This window comes from Lissotriton helveticus, chromosome 6 (assembly GCF_964261635.1).
Source record: "Lissotriton helveticus chromosome 6, aLisHel1.1, whole genome shotgun sequence".
Lineage (NCBI taxonomy): Eukaryota > Metazoa > Chordata > Amphibia > Caudata > Salamandridae > Lissotriton > Lissotriton helveticus.
This window is the reverse complement of record NC_136067.1, coordinates 848,661,879-848,689,825: the sequence shown is the minus strand read 5'-3', so window position 1 is coordinate 848,689,825 and position 27,947 is coordinate 848,661,879. Positions and strand designations below refer to the sequence as shown.

The 27,947-nt window shown below is 50.1% G+C and overlaps 2 protein-coding genes across 2 annotated transcripts in view; one reads left to right on the top strand and one right to left on the bottom strand.

The window, feature by feature from the left end:
* Positions 1-2,395, bottom strand: part of LOC144761319 (uncharacterized) — a 30,786-nt gene extending 28,391 nt beyond the window's left edge. Inside the window, exon 1 of the mRNA XM_078646759.1 lies at positions 139-2,395. The gene's annotated coding sequence lies outside the window, so the exon portion shown is untranslated. The remainder of the gene's footprint in view (positions 1-138) is intronic.
* LOC144763137 (fatty acid-binding protein, brain-like) overlaps positions 1-27,947 on the top strand; it is a 464,561-nt gene that overhangs the window by 301,943 nt on the left and 134,671 nt on the right. The gene's annotated exons all lie outside the window — the stretch shown is intronic.

The window sequence follows — 27,947 nt, the reverse complement described above, 5'->3', positions numbered from 1 at the left end:
TTAGACTGCTCGTATCCATGCTACTAGGATAGCTGGTCTATAAGGTTGACTTACAACCAATCATCAATAAGGGTTGTTTGGACTGATATATAGTGCTCACTAGAATAGTGAACACTGCACATCAGGCCAACTTCTCACAATCCTCAACTCTAGTAGTGAGGAGCTTATCTCTACCTTTGCCATCAAAGGAGAGCCACAGTATAGCTGCCCACTGACTCTGGGGAATGCACTGCACAGTGCAGGCCCTCTCCAGAGCAGCCATCCATTTCTGGATATCATCCCCTTGCTTAAAGGGGGGCACTATTTTAGTCAGGTGTTTAGTATCTAAACCCTTCTCTCTATCTCTTGGGAGATTGCTGCCACCAGTGGGAGCTAACCCACTCATCTGCTGCTCTCTTGCCAGGGCAAGCTTCTCTTTGGCCAGGGCAATTTCTTCCCTTTCAATCCTTAGTTCAGCTTGTCTCATCCTAGCTTCATGCTCCCTTCTCTGAGGGGAAGTAAATCTCCTCTGTGGAGGATTCCTTCTCCCCTGAGAAGAGGCATTAGAGTGCAGAGATCTATTGGAGTCCCTAGAAAGAGATCTATGCCTCCTAACTCCAAGGTTAGGCCCACTTCGGGTTAGTACTGGGGGTCCCCCAGATCCTAGCCCAAGTAAGTCTAAGTTGGTCCTGGTTAGCCTTCTGACTACCTCAAGACCTTTGTCTACCTCATCCCCAGAGAGTTCCTCTTGATCCTCCTCCTCAACTGCATTTACAGTGTTGTGGAGGTCTGGATCCCCAGTGGTACCCTCTAAGGCTGGCATATTCCCATCTAGCTGAGAAAGCTTTCTCGCATCATAGGTCTCTAAGAGGCCTATTAGAAAGGGAATGGTGGTGTTAGACCCCTGTTTCAGTTTCCTGGAGGTACACACTTGTCTCATCTCCTGGAAACTGAGAGCTGCATTACTTGAAGTGACCTGTGGAGGGTCAATAACCACAAGGGGAGTCTCTGAAGACTCTCCATGGGTAGACATGCTTTTCTAGTGAGGTGTAAGTGGTGCACTTACCTACACTATATGTTTGCCTACTGATCCCTTGCTAGAGTTGTAGTTTAGGGTGTGCTAGGCCCTAGGAGCTACAACAGCTGGTTCAGTAGAACTCAGAGTATTCTAAGCTAAGTTATATGTACCTTTAGTACTTATGTGATCTTTCACAAGATATTCTTAGGGCATGTGTGGTAAAACAACAGCAAGCTCAAATCCCAACCGCTGCTCACCAATGTGAGAAGTTGGCCTGATGTGCAGTGTTCACTATTCTAGTGATCACTATATATCAGTCCAAACAACCCTTATTGATGATTGGTTGTAAGTCAACCTTATAGACCAGCTATCCTAGTAGCATGGATACGAGCAGTCTAAGGCTAAGACTCTAGAGGGCGTGTTAAGCCAGCTGTTTTACCATCACATTACCCCTTGAACACCCAGTGAAAGGACACCACACAAGTGTTATGAAAATAAACAGTGTATTTATTAGAATCACAACAACCCTGTACTCTTTATGAGGAAAGGGTGCTAAGCACACAACAAAACTCTTACGAAAATACTTAAGTTAGCACGGTATACACAACTGCCCGAGGGGCACGAAAAACCATATACTTTAAAAGTGGAATGCGAAATTACTAGCAGGTAAGTACAGTACTAATAGGCTTTGGAATCGCTAGGACTTGACTACAGAATCGTTAGATTACTTCTAGGAGGCCTAGGGGACTCGGGTGCAGAGTGTGCACTCTCACGCGGGATGCGGGACAAAGTCTATGGAAGCTAGTAAAGGCAAAGTTAGTGTTCACGGGCGAACCCGACCTGGTAGGGAGAAAACGACAGTGGATCCTGACCCTAGGATAGTGAGGCTATGCTGGGACACCGAAGTGCCGAAGTTACCTAGCCCAGGGGCTGCAGCTGCATAGGTCTGAAAAGACGTCGGGAATCTCGTTGCCGGACCAGGAGCCTGGAAGAAGGACGTTGCTGGCAGGCGACCAGTGAAGAAAAGTTCGATGGATCCAAGCCTGGATCAAGGAAGAAGAAAACCTGAAAGCAGAGGGGACCAAGTTCTTGAATCACTAGCCAGTGATTAAGTGGGCACCAGGATGGCACCGGGCGAAGTCGCCGCAGTCAGGTGAGTGGGCGCTGCTGGGCTCTGCAGTCTCTCGGACCAGGAGGCGTTGTCGGCGACCAGGATGGAGGTGCGAGCTGTCCCACGAAGGTTCTTGCTGTCGACGTCGCTGGACCCAGGATTGGGCAACAAGTCTTGGCAAATGCAAGGCCCACGCGGTGGACCTAAAATGGAGTCTTAGCCGGACCAGGAGGGTCCAGGGTACTTCTCCGATGGAGGGAAGCAAGGGCCAGTCTGGAGCAACCAGACTAGCAGCAGTGATGTCGTCGGGCGTCGTTCAGAAGGCCACAAGCCAGCGGACTAGTAGCCAAACAACGCGGTGAGCAGCAAAAAGCAGAAGGGCCCCACGCAGATCGTGGAGATGCTGGGAGGCTGCACTTCGGTGCTGGAGCTGCTCAGGGTCGGGGCTTCTCGGACCCCAAAGCACTCACCAGGAAATTACTCGGCGGGCTTGCTGTGCAGAAGTCGTGCAGTCTTGAAGATGGCCGGTCCCTCGAGGTCTCGTCACACCCACGAATCTCAGCGTGACTGATGATGTAGGTAGAGGTCAGAGGTGCCAGGGAAGCCGGTTCTCGTCGAGCTGGGCAGTCTTGATCCGGAGGAGAGACTTGCAGCAGACCGCAGTGTTCTTAAGATGGTGCCTGCGGATGCAGGGTGACTACTCCTTAGTCACAAGGGAGAAATCTTAGGAAGAAGTCTTGAGTTCCTTTCGTGGAAAGTAGTTTCAGGATTCAAAGATGATCTGATTTGGAAGGGGGCCAGTTCCTACCTTTATCCTGTAAAAAGGGGCTGGCACGCGACTAAGTCCTGCCCTAGGGGTGGGACTAGGAGGGGGGTGGTTACACCCACTTCCTTAGCGGGCTTTTCCCCAGCACAGGGTCTGGAGTGACCCTGGAACTGGTTCCAGCCAGCCTATGCACAGTGAGCACCGGGGTGCCACGTGCAGTCACCTTCCTCTAAAGCCCTGCCTACCTAGAATACACAAAACCCTGTCTGGGACGGTGCTGGCACCGCCCCTGGCAGGAAACCCTTTGTCCTTGCCTCCTGCTCTGGGAGGACTCCCAGCAGCAGGAGGGCAGACTTGTGTCTCGGTGGCAGCATCCATTTTGTGGAGCTGAGGCTATGTCTGACTTTAACCGGGGTTACAGGTTACATACATGTCGTGTCCCTCTAGAAGGGTGGAATGCTAACCCCGTCGCCAGAATTGGCGAGGGGTTAGTATTCCAATTCGTATGACACCTTACTCGACATGTTTTGATAAAGCGATACCAGAGTTGGCATATAACCGCGAGGATTATAATGCACTTAAGAGTATATGGTATGCGATATCATGGAAACGGCTAAGGGATGGATCCCGAAAGCCGCAGACAGGCTCAGCTCATGCCAGAGCACCATCTCACACGATTCCAAGCACTCTGCCTTCAGGATTGTTAAGGCCTGCCATAGGAGTGACTGATAGGAGATCTGTGTGTCCATTTTTAGGGTTAGATATAGGTATACTATATCTAAAGCAAAGGGTGATTACACCACCTTGCCCCAGCTGTCAAGCAGCCAGTTGTGTCAGATTTGGATGGCCAGTCAGGGGTGGCATAATACATGCTGCAGCCCCTGGTAGGCCCTGGGTACACCTATGCCCTGGGTACCTAAGGTACACTGTACAGGGACTGATAAGGTGACTCAGTATCCAATTTAGATATGTACCTAAGGTACATGGAATCCATTTTACAGAGAGAGCAGTAGGCCTGGGGTCCTGAATAGCAGGGTCCCAGGTCAACTAAGTCAGAAAACCAGCAAAACACCAGGCAAAAAGTTGGGGGCAACCATAGTCAGGGATCTACCTTCCTACAGCGTGCTTAGATTGTTGTAAATGTAATGGTATTTTGAACGGACAGTGGATCCAACAATAAGTATTGCACTGCAATTTATGTTATTGTTGTACACGTTATGAGAAAAGTAAATAAAAAAAATAATTTCAAACACTTACCGTGAAAGGGGGGGCAATGGGTGTTGTGGTGGGGGCTCCACCGCAAGACCGATTGATTTAGACACTGCCCCGTATTTACAAGGGTGGCGTAAATATGGGACAGCACCAAAATTAAGACCAGGGAAACCTGGTCTTACCCTAACGCAACAATGAGAAATTTTAACTTTCCCCTTGTTTTTGCTGTTTCCATGTGTGCTGCGTTGTGCAGCACACCTGAAAACAGCCAAAGGCCATCAATTGTTTATGTGCAGGAAGGTGTCCCTTTCTGCACATAAACAATCATTTAAAAAACAAAAAACCATTTTGCAATTTCTATGTGCACTGCATTAAGCAGCACACATAGAAGTAAAAAAACTCCATTTAAAGATTGTTTATACGCAAGAAGTTACACCTTTCTGCACATAAACAATCTTCCCCTGCAACACAGACACCCCTGCACTATGGTGCAGGGTGCTTGCGTTGGCGCTAAGTAGCTAAATTTAGCGTCGGCGCAGGGGGTAACGCGGGGCTGCACCATATTGTTGTAAATACAGTGCAGCCCTCATTTCAGAAAGGGCACACTTCTATTGTAAATAAGCCAAGGAGGTTAACACTGTGCTCCACCACTTCTTTTGTAAATATGCCCCATAAAAGTTACAAAGCACCATTTAAATATTGTTTATGAGCAAGAAGAACACCTCCCTGCATATAAAGAACCTTCCCCTGCAATGCAGACAGCTTTGCACTATAGTGCTAGGCAGTTAAATTTAGCGCCAGCGCAGTGGGAAACGCAGGACTGCACCATATTGTTGTAAATATGGTGCAGCCCTGAATTTCAGAAGTGGCGGAGCTCGGCATTACGCCAAGGAGGCTAATGCTATGCTCCGTCACTTCTATTGGAAATATGCCCCTGAGAGAGCTGGCCCACTTAAACATCCCTACTCAACCAGATGGTCTTTTTAGGTGCATGAGAGGTAAGAGGGAGAGAACATTCACAATTACATTTCAGTACAGTGTAACAAATTTAGTCACACAATAATCCACTCAACAACTAAATGTGAGATTAGTAAGGTTTAATATAAAATTCAAAAATAGATTGATATAAATCAACATCAGCATCCCAGTATAAAAATTAGTCCAAATCTCCTGAAGAGATTTACCCTATATAAAAAAAAAGCATACAACTAGTTCTGTTATGAAGATGTAAGTAATCAGGAAAAAGAATTTAACTTTAAATCGCATCAAATGATTCTCATAGGTAAGCATAAACATTTTATCTCTCCCGACACTGCCTTGAAAGGGACAATCCTAAACTTAGAGCATTGATTAAGTATGATTAATAGAAAGATGTCAGCTGTCAGAGTGCTCAGTAGAAGAAACTCCAACTAAAGGTCAAATAGCATGAAGCCACACAAAGCAGAAGCAGAGGTCTGTACCTCATGAAGTCCTAAGATGTCGCTGACCCTCACAACGTTACAGCATAAGACATTAGTTGCACTCAAGGTAAGTCACATGCTCATCTCCAGTAACTTTCCATGATTCCAGCACAAATCGGTTACTGGCACCCCCTTTCCCACATCGATAAGTTGCTCCTTTATTCGTCCTTGCCCATTCTTTTCCTTCTCCATGGGAACCCATCTCCTTGCTCGTTACTGTGTTTGTCCATGCCAAGATCCATCTTCTCATACCTTACTATCTAACTAAAATGCACCCTCATTAGAAACAAAACATGCAAACAAACACATTCTACATTGAAGGTTAAATATGAATTACATATTAGACTCTAAACTTGAGCTTGTACTGAAACAGCTCTCAAGGCCCAAAAATCATGTCAACCTGAAGGCCCAAAAATCATGTCAACCTGATAGTGCTCAGGGTTACAAATGCAAATACATTTCTAAACACATAGCAAATGCAGGGGCATATTTACAAGCCCCTATCACAGTGATTCCCAAACGTTTTTGGCCGGCGGCACCCACAGACTGCTGGCCACGGCTCTCCACTATCCCACATCTTACTTGGCGGTTGGGGGGATGCAACCCCTTGTCTGGGAGTACCTGCATTCGTCTGTAGTAGGGGATCTCTGTGTATAGTCATAATCTAGCGAATAGTCCCGCCCATGTGCGTGGACCCCGGAGCAATCAAAAATAATCTCTTAGAGTGTCGAAAAATGCAGAAATGCACAGACACTTAAGAGAGAATTTAAAGACAGATAATGCAGCCTATCAAAGGCTACACTGTCCAGTACTTCAACTAGAAATTCCACCCAAAAAATCCACAAAACAGCAAAGCCTGTACAGATTTCCCTTGCTTAAACAGCAAAAAAAACCTCTGGAATGATAGAGAGGAGGACCTGGACATACAAGCCCCATAGGCTGCCATTATGTGGCTCAGAACAGGATACTGTGCCTTTAAGAGAACTTTCCAGAATCTTCACAGTATCCCAGAATGCACTGCAGGTCCCATTTACTTTCAGTTCTTTTTTCCGGCTCCTGCAAGCAGGACTCTGGAGCATTGAGCTCTCCCTTTTTAAGGGTTTCTTGGTGATTTTTTCACTTTATTGTTCAAGTTTAAGTGCTTTTAGTACTTTGGTGCTGTTCTTCTTGGTGTTTTGCTCCTTTGGAAGTCAAATATGCCTGCCTTATTTGACAAGTGCCCGGAGTGCTTCAGGAAAAAGGCAAAATCAGACTCCCATGAGGTGTGTATCCTCTGCCTTCCCTCTTCCCACATCCCAGAGGAGTGTGAGATTTGTCAAGGCTTCTCTGTCAGGACCCTGAAGGAAAGACAGAAGATCAGGCTTCAGGGCCTCGAGGAGAGAAGACTGAAGGTGCAAGGTGGGTCTGGAGGGGCTTCTTCTGCCCATGCTGAGGCCACTGGGGGGCTCCCCAGGGGCAGGAAGTCCAGCAAACGCTCCCATTCTCCGCCGGGGTCGGTTGCTCTGACCACGACGTCGAGAGGGATGTCCACGGTCTGTTCCCCGTCCCCCCAGGGCTCTGGGGCGAAGAGACGTCGACGCTCGGCGTTGAGGGACCTGCACAGACCCCCGTCGACGGGCCCGGCGTCGGCGCTCGCCGCCGTTCGCCGTTGGCGAAGAGAAGACGTTCGGCGTCGAGGGGATCCTCGTCGTCGAGTTCGCCGTCGAGGCGGAAGAGATCGCCGTCGAGGCAGAAGAGATCGTCGTCGAGGCGCAAGAGGTCGCCGTCGAGGCACAAGCGATCGCCGTCGAGGCACAAGCGGTCGTCATCGAGACGCGAGAGATCGTTGTCGAGACACAAGACATCGTCGAGACAGAAAAGGTCGCCATCGAGGCGGTCGAGGTCGACGCCGAGGCATGGTAATCGGTCGACGCCGAGGAAAGGGCGTTCGACGTCGAGAGAAGGACGTTCGACGTCGAGGGACCTGCATACACCTTCTGGTCCCCGTTCTTCGACGTCGAGGAAGCATGGTGAGAGGCCTGACGCCGTGGGAGGCTCGCCTACGTCCAGGTCTGGAAAGGAGGGCGGTTCACCGGGCTCGGTGTACTCCGAGGTGTATACTCCATCACACGTTACACCTCCGCCTCCGTTGCCAAGGGGTCTTCCTCCGAGGGCTCCGACCCCTCCTCCATTGCCTCCTCGGCCTCCGCCTCCTCGGCCTCAGGGTTCTGATAGACCTCCCCCGTACCTCCGAGGTCGGTCTCGTTGCCCAGGCTTTCGACCCCCCCCAAGGGGACTCCCAAGCCTCAGGCTCCTTCCAAGCCCAGGACTCCAGCCCCGGGGAAACCGGCGGAGCGACCCAGGCCTAGGAAATCGTGGTCACGCTCCGGCCGGAGAGGAAGATCGAGGGGTCGACGTAGGTCCTCCACCAGATCGAGGCATCGCCGTAGGAGGCGAGGATCCAGATCCAGGACGGGCTCGTCCAGGACTCGCTCATATTCGCCGACCCTATCGGATTCCCCGGAGACGAGGGTGTCGCCGATGGACGACATAAGCACATTCCAGGAGGTTCTCCTGAGGGGGGCTGCAAAATTGGGTATCACGGTGACGGCTCCTACACCTACGACGTCTGTGATTTTTGAGACTCTTCACAAGAAGCACCTGTCTCGCCCTCTCCTACCCTTGGTGCCAGGGTTGGTTGAACCTGCGGAGGAGCTGTTCCTTACGCCTGCGGTGGGGAAGGCCGCTCCATCCAGACTTCTGAAAAAGTACAGGGCGCCAGATTCGGACCCGGCCTTCCTGCGGATGGACCCAGTGCCCGATTCTGTTATTGTGACGGCGGCCAGGAAGTTACATTCTACCTCCCCGTCCTCCACCGTACCGCCGGATAAAGAAAGCCGTTGGATTGATTCGGCTGGAAGGAAGGCTTGTGGGACTTCTTCCACAACCATAAAGGCCTCCAGTGATTCGGCGTTGCTGGGGCGGTACGGCCGTGCACTGTGGGATTCCCTGGAACAGTTCATGGACCTTCTGCCAAAGGACAAGAGAGAGGACTTCCAGGAAATAGTCAAGGAAGGGATGCTGGTTTCTAACCAGGTCATCAGCGCGGCTGCGGATATATCGCTGTTGGCTGCCCATGGTTATTGTCACGGGATCAACCAGCGCCGCCATGCTTGGCTCAGGCTCACGTCACTCAAGCCAGAGGCCCAGCAGCGGGTGGCCAATCTGCATTTTTCCGGAGAGACACTGTTCGGAAAACACGCCGATGACGAGATGGCCCGCATGAAGGCTGAGGCGGAGACCCTGACGGCAGTGGGCTTGGAAAAGCCCAAAGACAAGAAGCCTTACCGCCCGTTCCAGAGACGGTTCGGTTCGCAGGGTAAAGGGCGAGAACAGTCTTCGGGACAACAGCAGCAACACCAACAGCAGCAGTGCCGAAGGCCATTCCAAAAGCGCCAGAGGGGTAGAGGTGGACAGCAGTCCTCTACCGTGAACAAAGGTCCGGCCGGGTCTCGACCCTGAGCGGTTACTTCCCCTTCATCCGTTACCCGCTCCGGTGGGGGGAAGCGTTCAATTTTTTCTGGCAGAGTGGAGAAAAATTACTCAGGACAAGTGGGTGCTGAATATTGTTTGCAATGGTTACAGTCTTCGGTTCACCAGCCCTCCCCCATCGATTCCTCCGGTCGGCTCGCAGTATCAACTGCGCGAGCTCCAGGCGGAGGCCGATATCCTGTTAAGGAAAAGGGCGATAGAAGACGTACCTCTGTCTCAAAGAGGAAGAGGTCTGTACTCCCGGTTCTTTCTGGTCCGCAAGAAGGACAAGAACGAGTTCAGGCCCATTCTGGACTTGCGACAGGCAAACAAGTGGATTCGCAGAGAAAAGTTTTGCATGCTGTCGTTGCATCAGATTTATCCTCAGTTGCAACAGGGAGACTGGCTATGTGCAATAGACCTACAGGATGCGTACTTCCATGTGCCCATTGCACACAAACACAGGAAGTTCCTGCGATTTCAAGTCGGCACCAATCACTATCAGTACACGGTACTTCCGTTCGGACTGAAGTCTGCGCCCAGGACTTTCTCGAAGTGCGTGGTAGCGGCACACCTAAGGAAGAACAAGGTGTTTGTCTACCCGTACCTGGACGATTGGTTGATCAAGGCCTCCTCCTTCTCGGAAGCTCAAGCGCACTTCCAGAAGACGTGCGTTCTTTTGAACAAGCTGGGGTTGCACATCAACATGTCCAAGTCTGTCCCGACTCCGGTCCAGTGCATTCAGTACTTGGGAGCCTCCATCAATACGCTGTCAGCAAGCGTGTCTCCTTCGGAGGAGCGACGATTACCACTCCTTCGGAAGGCTCAGGATCTCATGGATACTCCATCCACGACAGTGAGGACGGTGTCTTCGCTGCTGGGTTCGATGGCCTCTTGCATCTTCTTGACGCCACATGCGCGGCTGCACATGAGACCGCTGCAGGAGTGCTTGGAGGATCAGTGGGACCAGAGGAGAGGATCTTGGGACGACAAGATACAACTGTCTCTGCATGCTCTTCAGTCTCTGAAGTGGTGGTGTTCAGCGGAGAATCTCCTCAGAGGGTTTCCCTTCCACAAGGACATTCCCACTCAGACTATTGTGACGGATGCTTCTCTCCAGGGACGGGGAGCGCACTCCGGAGACTTACAGATTCAAGGGATGTGGTCCCCGACAGAGTCCACGTACCACATCAATTTCCTGGAACTCAGAGCTGTTCACTTGGCACTGAGGCTTTTCACCCGTCCTTCCAGACCAACTCTCTGCTTGTACAGACGGACAATACGACCACGATGTATTACCTCAACAAGCAGGGGGGCTCGAGATCATGCACTCTGTCGCAGGAGGCGCAGGCGATCTGGCACTGGCTACTGGCCCGATGACTGACGATAACGGCCACCCATCTGCTAGGTGTGCAGAATGTTCAGGCAGACGAACTGAGCAGACTGATTCAGGAAAACCACGAATGGGTCATAAACGACGAAGTACTAGGAGAAGTCTTCGCAAGGTGGGGAACTCCAGACGTGGATCTGTTCGCCACCGCAGAAAACAGCAAATGCTGAGACTTCGCCTTCAGGTACTACCAGCCGGGGACGCTGGGGAATGCGTTATGGATCAACTGGTCGAACAGCTTTCTGTACGCTTTTCCACCCATTCCCCTGATTCCGACGGTTCTCATCAAACTGTCCCAGTCCAGGGCGCGGATGATACTGATTGCCTCGGAATGGCCCAGACAGTGGTGGTTCACGGACCTGCATCACCGGTCTCTCTTTCCTCACATGAAGCTGCCGTGCAGGCCGGACCTTCTCACGAAGTTCGGGGGGCGGATGTTGCACCCCAACCTCTCCTCTTTGAGTTTGGCGGCATGGCTCCTGAGATAGTGCAATATGGCCATCTTAATCTCCCTGAGGATTGCATGGACATACTGAAGGAGGCTAAGCGACCTTCCACTAGGACTTCTTATGCTTGCAAGTGGAAGAGGTTTTGCATCTGGTGCAAGTCTAAGAACTATGACCCGACGACGTGTAAGGAAGATGTCATCCTTCCGTACCTTCTACATCTGGCGCAGTCTGGCCTTAATGTCCATTCCATTAAGGTCCATCTGGCTGCTTTGACTGCCTACAGGAAATGCCCTTCACAGACTTCCTTCTTCCAGATTCCTGTGATCAAAGACTTTTTGGAAGGCTTGAAGAAAGTGTTCCCTCCTGTCAGGCTTCCTTCGCCTTCATGGGAATTGAATGTGGTGCTGTCCAGACTGATGAAGGAGCCTTTTGAACCTATTCATCAGGCTTCGTTGCAGCACCTGTCCTGGAAGGCGGCGTTCCTCGTGGCCAATACATCGGCCCGCAGGGTGAGTGAAATTCAGGCGTTGTGTTGCCATGAACCTTATACTGTATTTCATGCTGCTAAGGTTGTTATGCGCACTCACCCTAAATTTCTTCCCAAGGTTATTTCTGATTTTCATGTCAACCAGACTATAACTTTGCCTACGTTTTTTCAGAATCCTTCATCTCCAGCGGAAAGGTCTTTGCATTCCCTGGATGTCAGGAGGGTGTTGAAATTTTATTTGGATAAAACCAAAGATATTCGTAGGTCAGACCAATTGTTTATCAATTATGGTTCAGTCAGGACGGGTCTGGCTACCTCTAAACAGTCCATCTCGAGGTGGATTGTGTCCTGCATACAATTGTGTTACCAAAAAGCTAATAAGACCTTAGGGGGCAAACCTAAGGCTCATTCCACCAGGGGCAAAGCCGCCACGACGGCTTTGCTTCGTAACGTGCCAATTGCAGAAATCTGCAAGGCGGCCACTTGGAAGTCGGTCCATACCTTTGCTAAGCATTACTGCCTGGACACTGATGCCAGGGCAGACGCTCAGGTTGGGCAGGCTTCGCTGCGAAATCTGTTTGCACAATAGTGGTGTTATTTCTCGTTTCTCCACCGCCGCTTTGGTGTGGGGATGGGCTTGCCATTCTATTCACTAGATTATGACTATACACAGAGATCCCCTACTACAGAAGGAGTAGTTTCTGTCCTGTAACTCCAGTTCTGTAGTAGGGGTATCTCTGTTATAGTCCTAAGCGCCCGCCCTCCTCCCCGGTGGAGAGAGATATTCATGTACGGAATGCTACAGGTCTGGCGAGTTACGCCTTCTAAAAGAACTGAAAGTAAATAGGACCTGCAGTGCATTCTGGGATACTGTGAAGATTCTGGAAAGTTCTCTTAAAGGCACAGTATCCTGTTCTGAGCCACATAATGGCAGCCTATGGGGGTTGTCTGTCCAGGTTCTCCTCTCTATCATTCCAGAGTTTTCTTTTTTTGCTGTTTAAGCAAGGGAAATCTGTACAGGCTTTGGTGTTTTGTGGATTTTTTTGGTGGAATTTCTAGTTGAAGTACCGGACAGTGTAGCCTTTGATAGGCTGCATTATCTGTCTTTAAATTCTCTCTTAAGTGTCTGTGCATTTCTGCATTTTTCGACACTCTAAGAGATTATTTTTGATTGCTCCGGGGTCCACGCACATGGGCGGGACTATTCGCTAGATTATGACTATAACAGAGATACCCCTACTACAGAACTGGAGTTACAGGACAGAAACTACTCCTTCTCCCCGAAGACAACCGGGACGAAGCTGATGAAGGTACTACAATCAATATGGAGTTCAGCATCATCGAGGCAGCCTCCCTCCCCCACCTGTGAAGGATTGCTGACCATCGTGGCCCTTCCAAGGTGCACCTTGCCAAAACTTGCAGTCTCCTTCCTTGTCTCAACTCTGCCTGTCCAAATATCCTTAAACACCCACCTTCTCCCCCTGCAACAAGTATCTGAAATGTTCCCAGTGTTTCCCCATCCCCTGTGGTGTCCTTCATCATTGCTGCTCCCAGAACTACCCCTCAAAGAAAGCTCTTCAAGTGGAGGAAAAAAGCCCAGGTAGGGCGAACACAAAGCGTTTGCATTTGTGATGCGCACTCTCTGTGAACTCTCCACCATCTTATCTAGACACATCACAAAAAATGAACACGCTCAAAACAAGCCAGACCCATTGGCACTGCCAATACCTGCCAACAGGACCAGCCAAATGAGCAACAACAACTGTGCTGTGAATAATCAAATTTGAAAATTCCTCAAGTCTAAAAAGATGTGATTGTGAACCAAACATCACTAGGATCTGTGAATGGGCCAGGGGTCCCCAGAGACTCCTAATCCGGTCTCTCCTGTTCCCCTTCCACACTACTCTAATCTGCAGTCTCTTACAGGCCGCCACCCACACCCTTCCTCTCTGTATCCAAAATCCTCAATCTGCAAAACCCAGATACCATTTCCCTTGTCCTCTCCGTGGTCCTCCGCTGCATCCTGCATGCCCCTCCTCCACCACACAACCACCCTCCCTCTCTCTCTTCTCACCTGCAAGTACACTACTTCTCCAGTATTGGGGCGTCTTTCATTGATTCACATGCCTGAATCCTGTACGCCCCCGAGAAAAACTGGAAAGTCTCTGGCGTCTAAAAGACTTTCTGAGAAAGATTTCCCTCAGAAAAATGCCCAGTCGTCGACGGCGTCGTCAACAGCTCCTCCGTCGACTATTATCATCGTCGACGCTACTTCTACATCTGTAGTGTAGTTCCTATATTCCCAATAGGCTCTGCACATTGGAATAATATATTCAGCAGTGTAGACGTAGGACTGAGGTCGACTAGGTCTCTACTGACTATATTAGACTTAAGGTTTGCCAGCTAGCTCAGAGGTCACTAGAAACTTTCTCGAATAAACGAGGAGGAGTTTAACCTCCCTGGATAGACAAGAAGGGATTAGCTTTTGACAACCATAAAACATGACAACTTTGCTCTCCCTGAATAAGAGTGTATCTCTAGAGTCGTGTGAAAACAATAGACAGCTATTTCACTCAGTCAAATGTGCGTACTTAGTTTCAATAAAAGGTGTAATTTATTGAGCAGTCTTCTTCCTCATACAAGAGAAATGAATTGCCACGATTGCAATACTCATGGTAAAGTAAAGTGCGTACAGTAAAAGGAGGATTATAAAATAATACTGTAAAAGCATTGATATGGTTTCTTAGCCATATGATACTTTAAAATAGATAAAATATATACATACATATATACATTGATTAATCGTACTCAACTGGTGCTTCTAAATACGCCTACCCCGGTGTACCTGACCTAAGCCTAATACGTGGGAAGGAGTAAGTAGGTAGCAGTTTAAGTTAAGTTTGTTTTGCCAAGAATCTGACTCAAGAATTCTCTGTAAGGGTTTAGTCAGTTCCGTACCTGGGTAAATAGAAAGCAGGAGGTCTTGTATCTCTCTCTCAGGACTCGATATCCCAGTAACCCGCGAAGGTATCTGGAAACACCGCAGCTGGATTTCTCGGCAGGAGAAAAGACAGCGTCTCTCTCAGTGCGTCAAAGAGGAGGGGCAGCGTCCGTGGGCTCTCGCATCAGCTGGGCTCTCGGGCAAGTAGATAGCTGCTCTGCTCCAAAACCACCACCGTGTATCGCTTAAGGCAACGTTGGTATATTTATACCTGAAAGGTGCCTGGGTTTGACGTGAGGGTGGACATAAGACGTCAATAAAGATGTCACTAAGAACTGGCCGTTCTTACAGTGCTTTACAGGAGTTCTAGGACGAAATCAAAACAAAAGCAAGGGGGATTTCCCAGGTTGCTGCAGGCTTGGTTTTGTTTAGAGAACTCGGTGTGCTTTCTAGGGGGCCGGAGGAGTAGCCTTGCTTAATGTGACAGCATGTGCTACGACTGAATTATGGATATGATTATTATGCCGTTGTATGGATATTATTGATTATAACCAGACAAGGGCATAAAATAGGAATATCGATTCAGGTTCCTAGATAAAAACACTACACATCGACAGTTACCTTCTCGTCGCCGAGACCCAAGATGATCATGTCATCAGCTTCATCTCCATCGACGCTGGTCTCTGTTGCTGTTAGATCCATCTCGTCGATGAAGGAGATTTCATCTATCGTTGACGCTCAGACAACTACGAAGGTTAAGAAGATCCCGTCGACGGTCGCATGGTCGACGAACGCTGCCTCGTCAACGAAGACTGCCTCGTCAACGGCCACGTCATCGATGAAAACTACCTTGTCGACGGTCGCCTCATCTTCAAAGACTGCCTCGTTGACGGCCTCCTCGCCGTCGAAGACTGCCTCGTTGTCGTCGGTTTCCTCATCGACAAAGACTGACTCGTTGGTGACAAATTACCTCATCGTCGCAGACCTCCTCGTTGACGAAGATTGCATCCTCGACGAAAACAGCTGCCTTGTCGACTGTCACTTTCCTGACACCATCCCCATCGACGACGATATCGTCAACGGCACACTCGCCGACGCCTCTTTGTCATTTTGCACAGAATTGCACGTTTGGTCTGCCACAACGGCTACTGCCTCCTCGGCCCCGCCTACGACGAGGGTTTCTTTGCTAGAAAGACGTGGCTCTTCATTGGAAGCTCTCTCCCCATTGAAGTTGCCTGAGCAATTGTTGGATTCTGAAGAGGACGAAGAGAAATCTGAAGAGGATGACACTGCTAGAAGTCCATCAGAAATGCCTATTAAGTAGGTTTTTATCGCTTATCTATATGCAGTTTTGCTGGAAGGGGAGTAATCCAGTCGCTATTTCCTCTCTAATTTTTGGCAGTGACATTTCTTTTCCCATAATCCAGAGGAGTACCAGGGGGCAGTCCTGGCCCTGTGCTTGGGTTTGGTACGTTTCATAGGGAGTACAGAGTCTAGTAAATTGGAGATCCATCTATTATAATCCTCGTTGGCTTGAGTGGGGGTCAGGGTTGTTAGATGGTCTGGAAGTTTCAAGAGCTGCCAGCCAGTAAACTAGGGGGAGTTTTGACCAATTCCGTTTCCTACGAATAACTGTATTGGTAGGAGAGTGGGGTTTGGGGTGACCCAGGAAAGGGAAATCAGGAAGTGGTCCGTCCACAGGAGGGGGGGGGAGTTCTTACTATAAGACCTGCCCAGTTGCTAAACACGGGGTCAAGTAGATGACCTTTGGTGTGGGTCGGTTTAAGCACAAGTTTAAGTTATAGTGCGGAGAAGCTGGTGGTCATTTTAAAGCGGTGTGGTCTGAGGTGTCGTCAAAATGGATGTTAAACTCCCCTAATAGTGTAAAATTAGATGGGCTGCATGCTAGGTTGGCTATAATGGGGTAAAGGGTATCAAGGAAGTGTCCAAAGGTTCCGGTGGGCGATATATAAGTATCCCAGAAAAGGTGCTAGTGGGGAAGAAGTCTATGGCGGAAGAGAGACTTTCGAAGTCTGGTATCGGGTGAGGGGAGCTGCGACATCTATAACAATCTTTATGGATGACTGCTAGGCCACCTCCTCTTCCCACTATGCGGTCTTCACGTAGTATTTGATATCCTTGGGGGAGGGACTGGATGAGATCAGGTTCTGACTCTGTGTTGAGCCAGGTCTCTGTCAGAAACAGAACATCTGGGTTGAGCTCCTCTAAAAGCATGGAGATTTTCATAGTGTGTTCAGAGAGTGGCCTGCAATTCAAGAGGTACATGCTTCGCTGAGTTTTTTTGGTTAGTGGGGCAGAAAAAAGCTAAAATCCACAGTGTGAGCATGTTGTGTGTTGATCTACTAGGTTCCACGAGAAGCCGCATAAAGCAGGCGGTTTTCCTCTTAGTTTGTTGAGGGAGATGGGTCTGTAGCGCCTGACATGAGTGGTGAGACGAGCAGGGGTTGTAGCGCCGGCCGCGGACGGGCCCAGGCGGGCTTGCCTTTGGCGCGCCGTCGGCCCGGCCCGCCGCGCACGTCCGCTGCGTGAAGCGTATGGCATCAGGTTTTTGTGCTGCAGATTAGAGAAGTGAGCAGCCAATGACGTTGCACCCTCCTCCCCTCTAGCCCGGAAGTTTTATAATGAACCGCGCCTCCCTCCACATCAGTCGGGAAAATTCCCATGGTGGACTGGGGATAGCGCGGGTGCGGGTGTCAGAAGGTGCAAGAAAGCGTGTAAGTGCAATTACTTTAAGGGTTCCCTAGAGATTGCGGCGATTTAAAAACTAGCATCACAGTGAGATTAAAACAATTACCGGATGGGCAGAGTAGCTGTTCTGCTGAGCGCGCCACCTAAATTACACAAACTACTGGAAATGTTACTTCTAATGGCCAAAAGACAGGTGGCTATACACTGTTGGGCGGCCCTGCCTCCGACAATGAAGGAGTGGGTTACGAGCGTGATACACAGTTGGCAAGCTCTTAGGAACTTTTACCGACCAAATCTCGTCCGAGAGACATATGGGAACCCTTCGTGATCTGGCTCAATTCTGCGGCTGCAGATGACCCTTAAAGCAATTATAATTGCAATGTATGTATATGGTGGTGTTGTTCTCAAGATTGTGATGTACAGTGACGTCCCAGAAATTTATTTTGATGTACAGTACTCCTCGATGTAGTTTTGGATTAGCACTCTTTTGATCCAGGAAATGTGATGGTGTGCTTAGATTGTTGTAAATGTAATGGTATTTTGAACGGACAGTGGATCCAACAATAAGTATTGCACTGCAATTTATGTTATTGTTGTACACGTTATGAGAAAAGTAAATAAAAAAAATAATTTCAAACACTTACCGTGAAAGGGGGGGCAAAAGAGTATTGTGGTGGGGGCTCCACCGCAAGACCGATTGATTTAGACACTGCCCTGTATTTACAAGGGTGGCGTAAATATGGGACAGCACCAAAATTAAGACCAGGGAAACCTGGTCTTACCCTAACGCAACGATGAGAAATTTTAACTTTCCCCTTGTTTTTGCTGTTTCCATGTGTGCTGCGTTGTGCAGCACACCTGGAAACAGCCAAAGGCCATCAATTGTTTATGTGCAGGAAGGTGTCCCTTTCTGCACATAAACAATCATTTAAAAAGAAAAAAACATTTTGCAATTTCTATGTGCACTGCATTAAGCAGCACACATAGAAGTAAAAAACTCCATTTAAAGATTGTTTATACGCAAGAAGTTACACCTTTCTGCACATAAACAATCTTCCCCTGAAACACAGACACCCCTGCACTATGGTGCAGGGTGCTTGCGTTGGCGCTAAGTAGCTAAATTTAGCGTCGGCGCAGAGGGTAACGCGGGGCTGCACCATATTGTTGTAAATACAGTGCAGCCCTCATTTCAGAAAGGGCATACTTCTATTGTAAATAAGCCAAGGAGGTTAACACTGCGCTCCACCACTTCTTTTGTAAATATGCCCCATAAAAGTTACAAAGCACCATTTAAAGATTGTTTATGTGCAAGAAGAACACCTCCCTGCATATAAAGAACCTTCCCCTGCAATGCAGACAGCTTTGCACTATAGTGCTAGGCAGTTAAATTTAGCGCCAGCGCAGTGGGAAACGCAGGACTGCACCATATTGTTGTAAATATGGTGCAGCCCTGAATTTCAGAAGTGGCGGAGCTCGGCATTACGCCAAGGAGGCTAATGCTATGCTCCGCCACTTCTATTGGAAATATGCCCCTGAGAGAGCTGGCCCACTTAAACATCCCTACTCAACCAGATGGTCTTTTTAGGTGCATGAGAGGTAAGAGGGAGAGAACATTCACAATTACATTTCAGTACAGTGTAACAAATTTAGTCACACAATAATCCACTCAACAACTAAATGTGAGATTAGTAAGGTTTAATATAAAATTTAAAAATAGATTGATATAAATCAACATCAGCATCCCCGTATAAAAATTAGTCCAAATCTCCTGAAGAGATTTACCCTATATAAAAAAAAGCATACAACTAGTTCTGTTATGAAGATGTAAGTAATCAGGAAAAAGAATTTAACTTTAAATCACATCAAATGATTCTCATAGGTAAGCATAAACATTCTATCTCTCCCGACACTGCCTTGAAAGGGACAATCCTAAACTTAGAGCATTGATTAAGTATGATTAATAGAAAGATGTCAGCTGTCAGAGTGCTCAGTAGAAAGAAACTCCAACTAAAGGTCAAATAGCATGAAGCCACACAAAGCAGAAGCAGAGGTCTGTACCTCATGAAGTCCTAAGATGTCGCTGACCCTCACAACGTTACAGCATAAGACATTAGTTGCACTCAAGGTAAGTCACATGCTCATCTCCAGTAACTTTCCATGATTCCAGCACAAATCGGTTACTGGCACCCCCTTTCCCACATCGATAAGTTGCTCCTTTATTCGTCCTTGCCCATTCTTTTCCTTCTCCATGGAAACCCATCTCCTTGCTCGTTACTGTGTTTCTCCATGCCAAGATCCATCTTCTCATACCTTACTATCTAACTAAAACGCACCCTCATTAGAAACAAAACATGCAAACAAACACATTCTACATTGAAGGTTAAATATGAATTACATATTAGACACTAAACTTGAGCTTGTACTGAAACAGCTCTCAAGGCCCAAAAATCATGTCAACCTGAAGGCCCAAAAATCATGTCAACCTGATAGTGCTCAGGGTTACAAATGCAAATACATTTCTAAACACATAGCAAATGCAGGGGCATATTTACATGCCCCTATCACAGTGATTCCCAAACGTTTTTGGCCTGCGGCACCCACAGACTGCTGGCCACGGCTCTCCACTATCCCACATCTTACTTGGCGGTTGGGGGGATGCAACCCCGTGTCTGGGAGTACCTGCATTCTTCTGTAGTAGGGGATCTCTGTGTATAGTCATAATCTAGCGAATAGTCCCGCCCATGTGCGTGGACCCCGGAGCAATCAAAAATAATCTCTTAGAGTGTCGAAAAATGCAGAAATGCACAGACACTTAAGAGAGAATTTAAAGACAGATAATGCAGCCTATCAAAGGCTACACTGTCCAGTACTTCAACTAGAAATTCCACCAAAAAAATCCACAAAACAGCAAAGCCTGTACAGATTTCCCTTGCTTAAACAGCAAAAAAAAAACCTCTGGAATGATAGAGAGGAGGACCTGGACAGACAAGCCCCATAGGCTGCCATTATGTGGCTCAGAACAGGATACTGTGCCTTTAAGAGAACTTTCCAGAATCTTCACAGTATCCCAGAATGCACTGCAGGTCCCATTTACTTTCAGTTCTTTTTGCATTGAGCGCTCTCTTTTTAAGGGTTTCTTGGTGATTTTTTCACTTTATTGTTCAAGTTTAAGTGCTTTTAGTACTTTGGTGCTGTTCTTCTTGGTGTTTTGCTCCTTTGGAAGTCAAATATGCCTGCCTTATTTGACAAGTGCCCGGAGTGCTCCAGGAAGAAGGCAAAATCAGACTCCCATGAGGTGTGTATCCTCTGCCTTCCCTCTTCCCACATCCCAGAGGCGTGTGAGATTTGTCAAGGCTTCTCTGTCAGGACCCTGAAGGAAAGACAGAAGATCAGGCTTCAGGGCCTCAAGGAGAGAAGACTGAAGGTGCAAGGTGGGTCTGTAGGGGCTTCTTCTGCCCATGCTGAGGCCTCTGGGGGGCTCCCCAGGGGCAGGAAGTCCAGTAAACGCTCCCATTCTCCGTCGGGGTTGGTTGCTCTGACCACGACGTCGAGAGGGATGACCACAGTCTGTTCCCCGTCCCCCCAGGGCCCGGCGTCGGCGCTCGCCGTCGAGGCGACACCACCGTTCGCCGTTGGCGAAGAGAAGACGTTCGGCGTCGAGGGGATCCTCGTCGTCGAGTTCGCCGTCGAGGCGGAAGAGATCGCCGTCGAGGCGGAAGAGATCGTCGTCGAGGCGCAAGAGGTCGCCGTCGAGGCACAAGCGATCGCCGTCGAGGCACAAGCGGTCGTCGTCGAGACGCGAGAGATCGTTGTCGAGACACAAGACATCGTCGAGACAGAAGAGGTCGAGGTCGACGTCGAGGCATGGTAATCGGTCGACGCCGAGGAAAGGGCGTTCGACGTCGAGAGAAGGACGTTCGACGTCGAGGGACCTGCATACACCTTCTGGTCCCCGTTCTTTGACGTCGAGGAAGCATGGTGAGAGGCCTGACGCCGTGGGAGGCTCGCCTACGTCCAGGTCTGGAAAGGAGGGCGGTTCACCGGGCTCGGTGTACTCCGAGGTGTATACTCCATCACACGTTACACCTCCGCCTCCGTTGCCAAGGGGTCTTCCTCCGAGGGCTCCGACCCCTCCTCCATTGCCTCCTCGGCCTCCGCCTCCTCGGCCTCAGGGTTCTGATAGACCTCCCCCGTACCTCCGAGGTCGGTCTCGTTGCCCAGGCTTTCGACCCCCCCCAAGGGGACTCCCAAGCCTCAGGCTCCTTCCAAGCCCAGGACTCCAGCCCCGGGGAAACCGGCGGAGCGACCCAGGCCTAGGAAATCGTGGTCACGCTCCGGCCGGAGAGGAAGATCGAGGGGTCGACGTAGGTCCTCCACCAGATCGAGGCATCGCCGTAGGAGGCGAGGATCCAGATCCAGGACGGGCTCGTCCAGGACTCGCTCATATTCGCCGACCCTATCGGATTCCCTGGAGACGAGGGTGTCGCCGATGGACGACATAAGCACATTCCAGGAGGTTCTCCTGAGGGGGGCTGCAAAATTGGGTATCACGGTGACGGCTCCTACACCTACGACGTCTGTGATTTTTGAGACTCTTCACAAGAAGCACCTGTCTCGCCCTCTCCTACCCTTGGTGCCAGGGTTGGTTGAACCTACGGAGGAGCTGTTCCTTACGCCTGCGGTGGGGAAGGCCGCTCCATCCAGACTTCTGAAAAAGTACAGGGCGCCAGATTCGGACCCGGCCTTCCTGCGGATGGACCCAGTGCCCGATTCTGTTATTGTGACGGCGGCCAGGAAGTTACATTCTACCTCCCCGTCCTCCACCGTACCGCCGGATAAAGAAAGCCGTTGGATTGATTCGGCTGGAAGGAAGGCTTGTGGGACTTCTTCCACAACCATGAAGGCCTCCAGTGATTCGGCGTTGCTGGGGCGGTACGGCCGTGCACTGTGGGATTCCCTGGAACAGTTCATGGACCTTCTGCCAAAGGACAAGAGGGAGGACTTCCAGGAAATAGTCAAGGAAGGGATGCTGGTTTCTAACCAGGTCATCATCGCGGCTGCGGATATATCGCTGTTGGCTGCCCATGGTTATTGTCACGGTATCAACCAGCGCCGCCATGCTTGGCTCAGGCTCACGTCACTCAAGCCAGAGGCCTAGCAGCGGGTGGCCAATCTGCATTTTTCCGGAGAGACACTGTTCGGAAAACACGCCGATGACGAGATGGCCCGCATGAAGGCTGAGGCGGAGACCCTGACGGCAGTGGGCTTGGAAAAGCCCAAAGACAAGAAGCCTTACCGCCCGTTCCAGAGACGGTTCGGTTCGCAGGGTAAAGGGCGAGAACAGTCTTCGGGACAACAGCAGCAACACCAACAGCAGCAGTGCCGAAGGCCATTCCAAAAGCGCCAGAGGGGTAGAGGTGGACAGCAGTCCTCTACCGTGAACAAAGGTCCGGCCGGGTCTCGACCCTGAGCGGTTACTTCCCCTTCATCCGTTACCCGCTCCGGTGGGGGGAAGCGTTCAATTTTTTCTGGCAGAGTGGAGAAAAATTACTCAGGACAAGTGGGTGCTGAATATTGTTTGCAATGGTTACAGTCTTCGGTTCACCAGCCCTCCCCCATCGATTCCTCCGGTCGGCTCGCAGTATCAACTGCGCGAGCTCCAGGCGGAGGCCGATATCCTGTTAAGGAAAAGGGCGATAGAAGACGTACCTCTGTCTCAAAGAGGAAGAGGTCTGTACTCCCGGTTCTTTCTGGTCCGCAAGAAGGACAAGAACGAGTTCAGGCCCATTCTGGACTTGCGACAGGCAAACAAGTGGATTCGCAGAGAAAAGTTTTGCATGCTGTCGTTGCATCAGATTTATCCTCAGTTGCAACAGGGAGACTGGCTATGTGCAATAGACCTACAGGATGCGTACTTCCATGTGCCCATTGCACACAAACACAGGAAGTTCCTGCGATTTCAAGTCGGCACCAATCACTATCAGTACACGGTACTTCCGTTCGGACTGAAGTCTGCGCCCAGGACTTTCTCGAAGTGCATGGCAGTGGTAGCGGCACACCTAAGGAAGAACAAGGTGTTTGTCTACCCGTACCTGGACGATTGGTTGATCAAGGCCTCCTCCTTCTCGGAAGCTCAAGCGCACTTCCAGAAGACGTGCGTTCTTTTGAACAAGCTGGGGTTGCACATCAACATGTCCAAGTCTGTCCCGACTCCGGTCCAGTGCATTCAGTACTTGGGAGCCTCCATCAATACGCTGTCAGCAAGCGTGTCTCCTTCGGAGGAGCGACGATTACCACTCCTTCGGAAGGCTCAGGATCTCATGGATACTCCATCCACGACAGTGAGGACGGTGTCTTCGCTGCTGGGTTCGATGGCCTCTTGCATCTTCTTGGCGCCACATCCGCGGCTGCACATGAGACCGCTGCAGGAGTGCTTGGAGGATCAGTGGGACCAGAGGAGAGGATCTTGGGACGACAAGATACAACTGTCTCTGCATGCTCTTCAGTCTCTGAAGTGGTGGTGTTCAGCGGAGAATCTCCTCAGAGGGTTTCCCTTCCACAAGGACATTCCCACTCAGACTATTGTGACGGATGCTTCTCTCCAGGGACGGGGAGCGCACTCCGGAGACTTACAGATTCAAGGGATGTGGTCCCCGACAGAGTCCACGTACCACATCAATTTCCTGGAACTCAGAGCTGTTCACTTGGCACTGAGGCTTTTCACCCGTTGTAGGAAGGTAGATCCCTGACTATGGTTGCCCCCAACTTTTTGCCTGGTGTTTTGCTGGTTTTCTGACTTAGTTGACCTGGGGCCCTGCTATTCAGGACCCCAGGCCTACTGCTCTCTCTGTAAAATGGATTCCATGTACCCTAGGTACATATCTAATTGGATACTGAGTCACCTTATCAGTCCCTGTACAGAGTACCTTAGGTGCCCAGGGCATAGGTGTACCCAGGGCCTACCAGGGGCTGCAGCATGTATTATGCCACCCCTGGCTGGCCATCCAAATCTGACCCACCTGGCTGCACGACAGCTGGGGCAAGGTGGTGTAATCACCCTTTGCTTTAGATATAGTATACCTATATCTAACCCTAAAAATGGACACACAGATCTCCTATCAGTCACTCCTATGGCAGGCCTTAACAATCCTGAAGGAAGAGTGCTTGGAATCGTGTGAGATAGTGCTCTGGCATGAGCTGAGCCTGTCTGCGGCTTCCGGGATCTATCCCTTAGCCGTTTCCATTATATCGCATACCATATACTCTTAAGTGCATTATAATCCTCGCGGTTATGTGCCAACTCTGGTATCGCTTTATGAAAACATGTCGAGTAAGGTGTCATACGAATTGGAATACTAACCCCTCGCCAATTCTGGTGACGGGGTTAGCATTCCACCCTTCTATAGGGACACGACATGTATGTAACCTGTAACCCCGGTTAAAGTTAGACAGAGCCTTAGCTCCACAAAATGGATGCTGCCACCGAGACACAAGTCTGCCCTCCTGCTGCTGGGAGTCCTCCCAGAGCAGGAGGCAAGGACAAGGGGGTTTCCTGCCAGGGGCGGTGCCAGCACCGTCCCAGACAGGGTTTTGTGTATTCTAGGTAGGCAGGGCTTTAGAGGAAGGTGACTGCAAGTGGCACCCCGGTGCTCACTGTGCATAGGCCGGCTGAAACCAGTTCCAGGGGCACTCCAGCCCCTGGCCTGGGGAAAGCCCGCCAAAGGAGAGGGGTGTAACCACCCCCCTCCTAGTCCCACCCATAGGGCAGGACTTAGTCGCGTGCCAGCCCCTTTTTGCAGGATAAAGGTAGGAACTGGCCCCCTTCCAAATTAGATCATCTTTGGAATCAAGACACGACTTTCTACGAAAGGACATCAAGATTTCTTCTTCAAGATTCTCCCTTGTGACTAAGGAGTAGTCACCCTGCATCCGCAGGCACCACCTTAAGAACACTGCGGTCTGCTGCAAGTCCTTCCTCCGGAATCTGACTGCCCAGCTCGACGAGAACCGGCTTCCCTGGCACCTCTGACCTCTACCCACCTCTACAGCTAAGCTGAGAACCGTGGGTGCGACGAGACCTCGAGGGACCGGCCATCTTCAAGACTGCACGACTTCTTTCCAGCACGACCGCCGAGGGATCCTCTGGTGAGTGCTTTGGGGTCCGAGAAGCCCCGACCCTGAGCAGCCCCAGCACCGAAGTTCAGCCTCCCAGCATCTCCACGATCTGCGTGGGGCCCTTCTGCTTTTTGCTGCTCACCGCGTTGTTTGGCTACTAGCCCGCTGGCTTGTGGCCTTCTTAACGACTCCCGACGACATCACTGCTGCTGGTCTGGTTGCTCCAGACTGGCCCTTGCTCCCTTCCAAGAGAGGAGCACCCCGGACCCTCCTGGTCCACTCCAGACGCCATTTTAGGTCCACCGCGTGGGCTTGAATTTGCCAAGACTTGTTGCCCCAATCCTGGTTCCAGCGACGTCGACAGCATCATCCATCGTGGGACAGCTCGCCCCTCCATCCTGGTCGCCGACAACGCCTCCTGGTCCGTGAGACTGCAGAGCCCAGCGTCGCCCACTCACCTAGTCGAGGTGACTACCATCCGGTGCCCTCCTGGTGCCACCTGACTACTGGCTAGTAGTCACGAACTTGGTCCCCTCTGCTTTCTGGTGTCATCTATCTTTGATCCAGGCTTGGATCACCCGAACAATCTTCAATGGTCGCCTGCCAGCAACTCCTTTCCTTCAGGCTCCTGGTTCGTCAACGGAGAATCCCGACGTCTTTTCAGACCTATGCAGCTGCAGCCCCTGGGCTAGGTAACTTCGGCATTTCGGTGCCTCAGCATAGCCTCACTATCCAAGGGTCCAGATCCACTTTCGTTTTTGACCTACCTAGTCGGGTTCGCCCGAGAACACTAACTTTGTGAATTCTAGCTTCCATAGACTTTGTCCCACATCCCGCGTGAGAGTGCACACTCTGCACCCGAGTTCCCTAGGCCTCCTGCTAGTAATCTAAAGGTTCAGTAGTCCAGTCCTAGCGATCCCAAAGCCTCTAAGAATCGTTACTTACCTGCTAGTAATTCGCATTCCACTTTTGTAGTATATGATTTTTCGTGCCCCTCGGGCATTTGTGTAAATTGTGCGACTTGAAGTATTTTTATAAGAGTTTTGTTGTGTGCTTAGCTCCCTGTCTCATAAAGAGCCAGGGTAGTCTTGTGATAAATAAATACACTGTTTATTTTCATAACAACTTGTGTGGTGTCCTTTCACTGGGTGTTCAAGGGGTAATGTGATGGTAAAACAGCTGGCTTAACACGCCCTCTAGAGTCTTAGCCTTAGACTGCTCGTATCCATGCTACTAGGATAGCTGGTCTATAAGGTTGACTTACAACCAATCATCAATAAGGGTTGTTTGGACTGATACATAGTGTTCACTAGAATAGTGAGCACTGCATATCAGGCCAACTTCTCACACCCGTCCTTCCAGACCAACTCTCTGCTTGTACAGACGGACAATACGACCACGATGTATTACCTCAACAAGCAGGGGGGCTCGAGATCATGCACTCTGTCGCAGGAGGCGCAGGCGATCTGGCACTGGCTACTGGCCCGATGACTGACGATAACGGCCACCCATCTGCTAGGTGTGCAGAATGTTCAGGCAGACGAACTGAGCAGACTGATTCAGGAAAACCACGAATGGGTCATAAACGACGAAGTACTAGGAGAAGTCTTCGCAAGGTGGGGAACTCCAGACGTGGATCTGTTCGCCACCGCAGAAAACAGCAAATGCTGAGACTTCGCCTTCAGGTACTACCAGCCGGGGACGCTGGGGAATGCGTTATGGATCAACTGGTCGAACAGCTTTCTGTACGCTTTTCCACCCATTCCCCTGATTCCGACGGTTCTCATCAAACTGTCCCAGTCCAGGGCGCAGATGATACTGATTGCCCCGCAATGGCCCAGACAGTGGTGGTTCACGGACCTGCATCACCGGTGTCTCTTTCCTCACATGAAGCTGCCGTGCAGGCCGGACCTTCTCACGAAGTTCGGGGGGCGGATGTTGCACCCCAACCTCTCCTCTTTGAGTTTGGCGGCATGGCTCCTGAGATAGTGCAATATGGCCATCTTAATCTCCCTGAGGATTGCATGGACATACTGAAGGAGGCTAAGCGACCTTCCACTAGGACTTCTTATGCTTGCAAGTGGAAGAGGTTTTGCATCTGGTGCAAGTCTAAGAACTATGACCCGACGACGTGTAAGGAAGATGTCATCCTTCCGTACCTTCTACATCTGGCGCAGTCTGGCCTTAATGTCCATTCCATTAAGGTCCATCTGGCTGCTTTGACTGCCTACAGGAAATGCCCTTCACAGACTTCCTTCTTCCAGATCCCTGTGATCAAAAACTTTTTGGAAGGCTTGAAGAAAGTGTTCCCTCCTGTCAGGCTTCCTTCGCCTTCATGGGAATTGAATGTGGTGCTGTCCAGACTGATGAAGGAGCCTTTTGAACCTATTCATCAGGCTTCGTTGCAGCACCTGTCCTGGAAGGCGGCGTTCCTCGTGGCCAATACATCGGCCCGCAGGGTGAGTGAAATTCAGGCGTTGTGTTGCCATGAACCTTATACTGTATTTCATGCTGCTAAGGTTGTTATGCGCACTCACCCTAAATTTCTTCCCAAGGTTATTTCTGATTTTCATGTCAACCAGACTATAAATTTGCCTACGTTTTTTCAGAATCCTTCATCTCCAGCGGAAAGGTCTTTGCATTCCCTGGATGTCAGGAGGGTGTTGAAATTTTATTTGGATAAAACCAAAGATATTCGTAGGTCAGACCAATTGTTTATCAATTATGGTTCAGTCAGGACGGGTCTGGCTACCTCTAAACAGTCCATCTCGAGGTGGATTGTGTCCTGCATACAATTGTG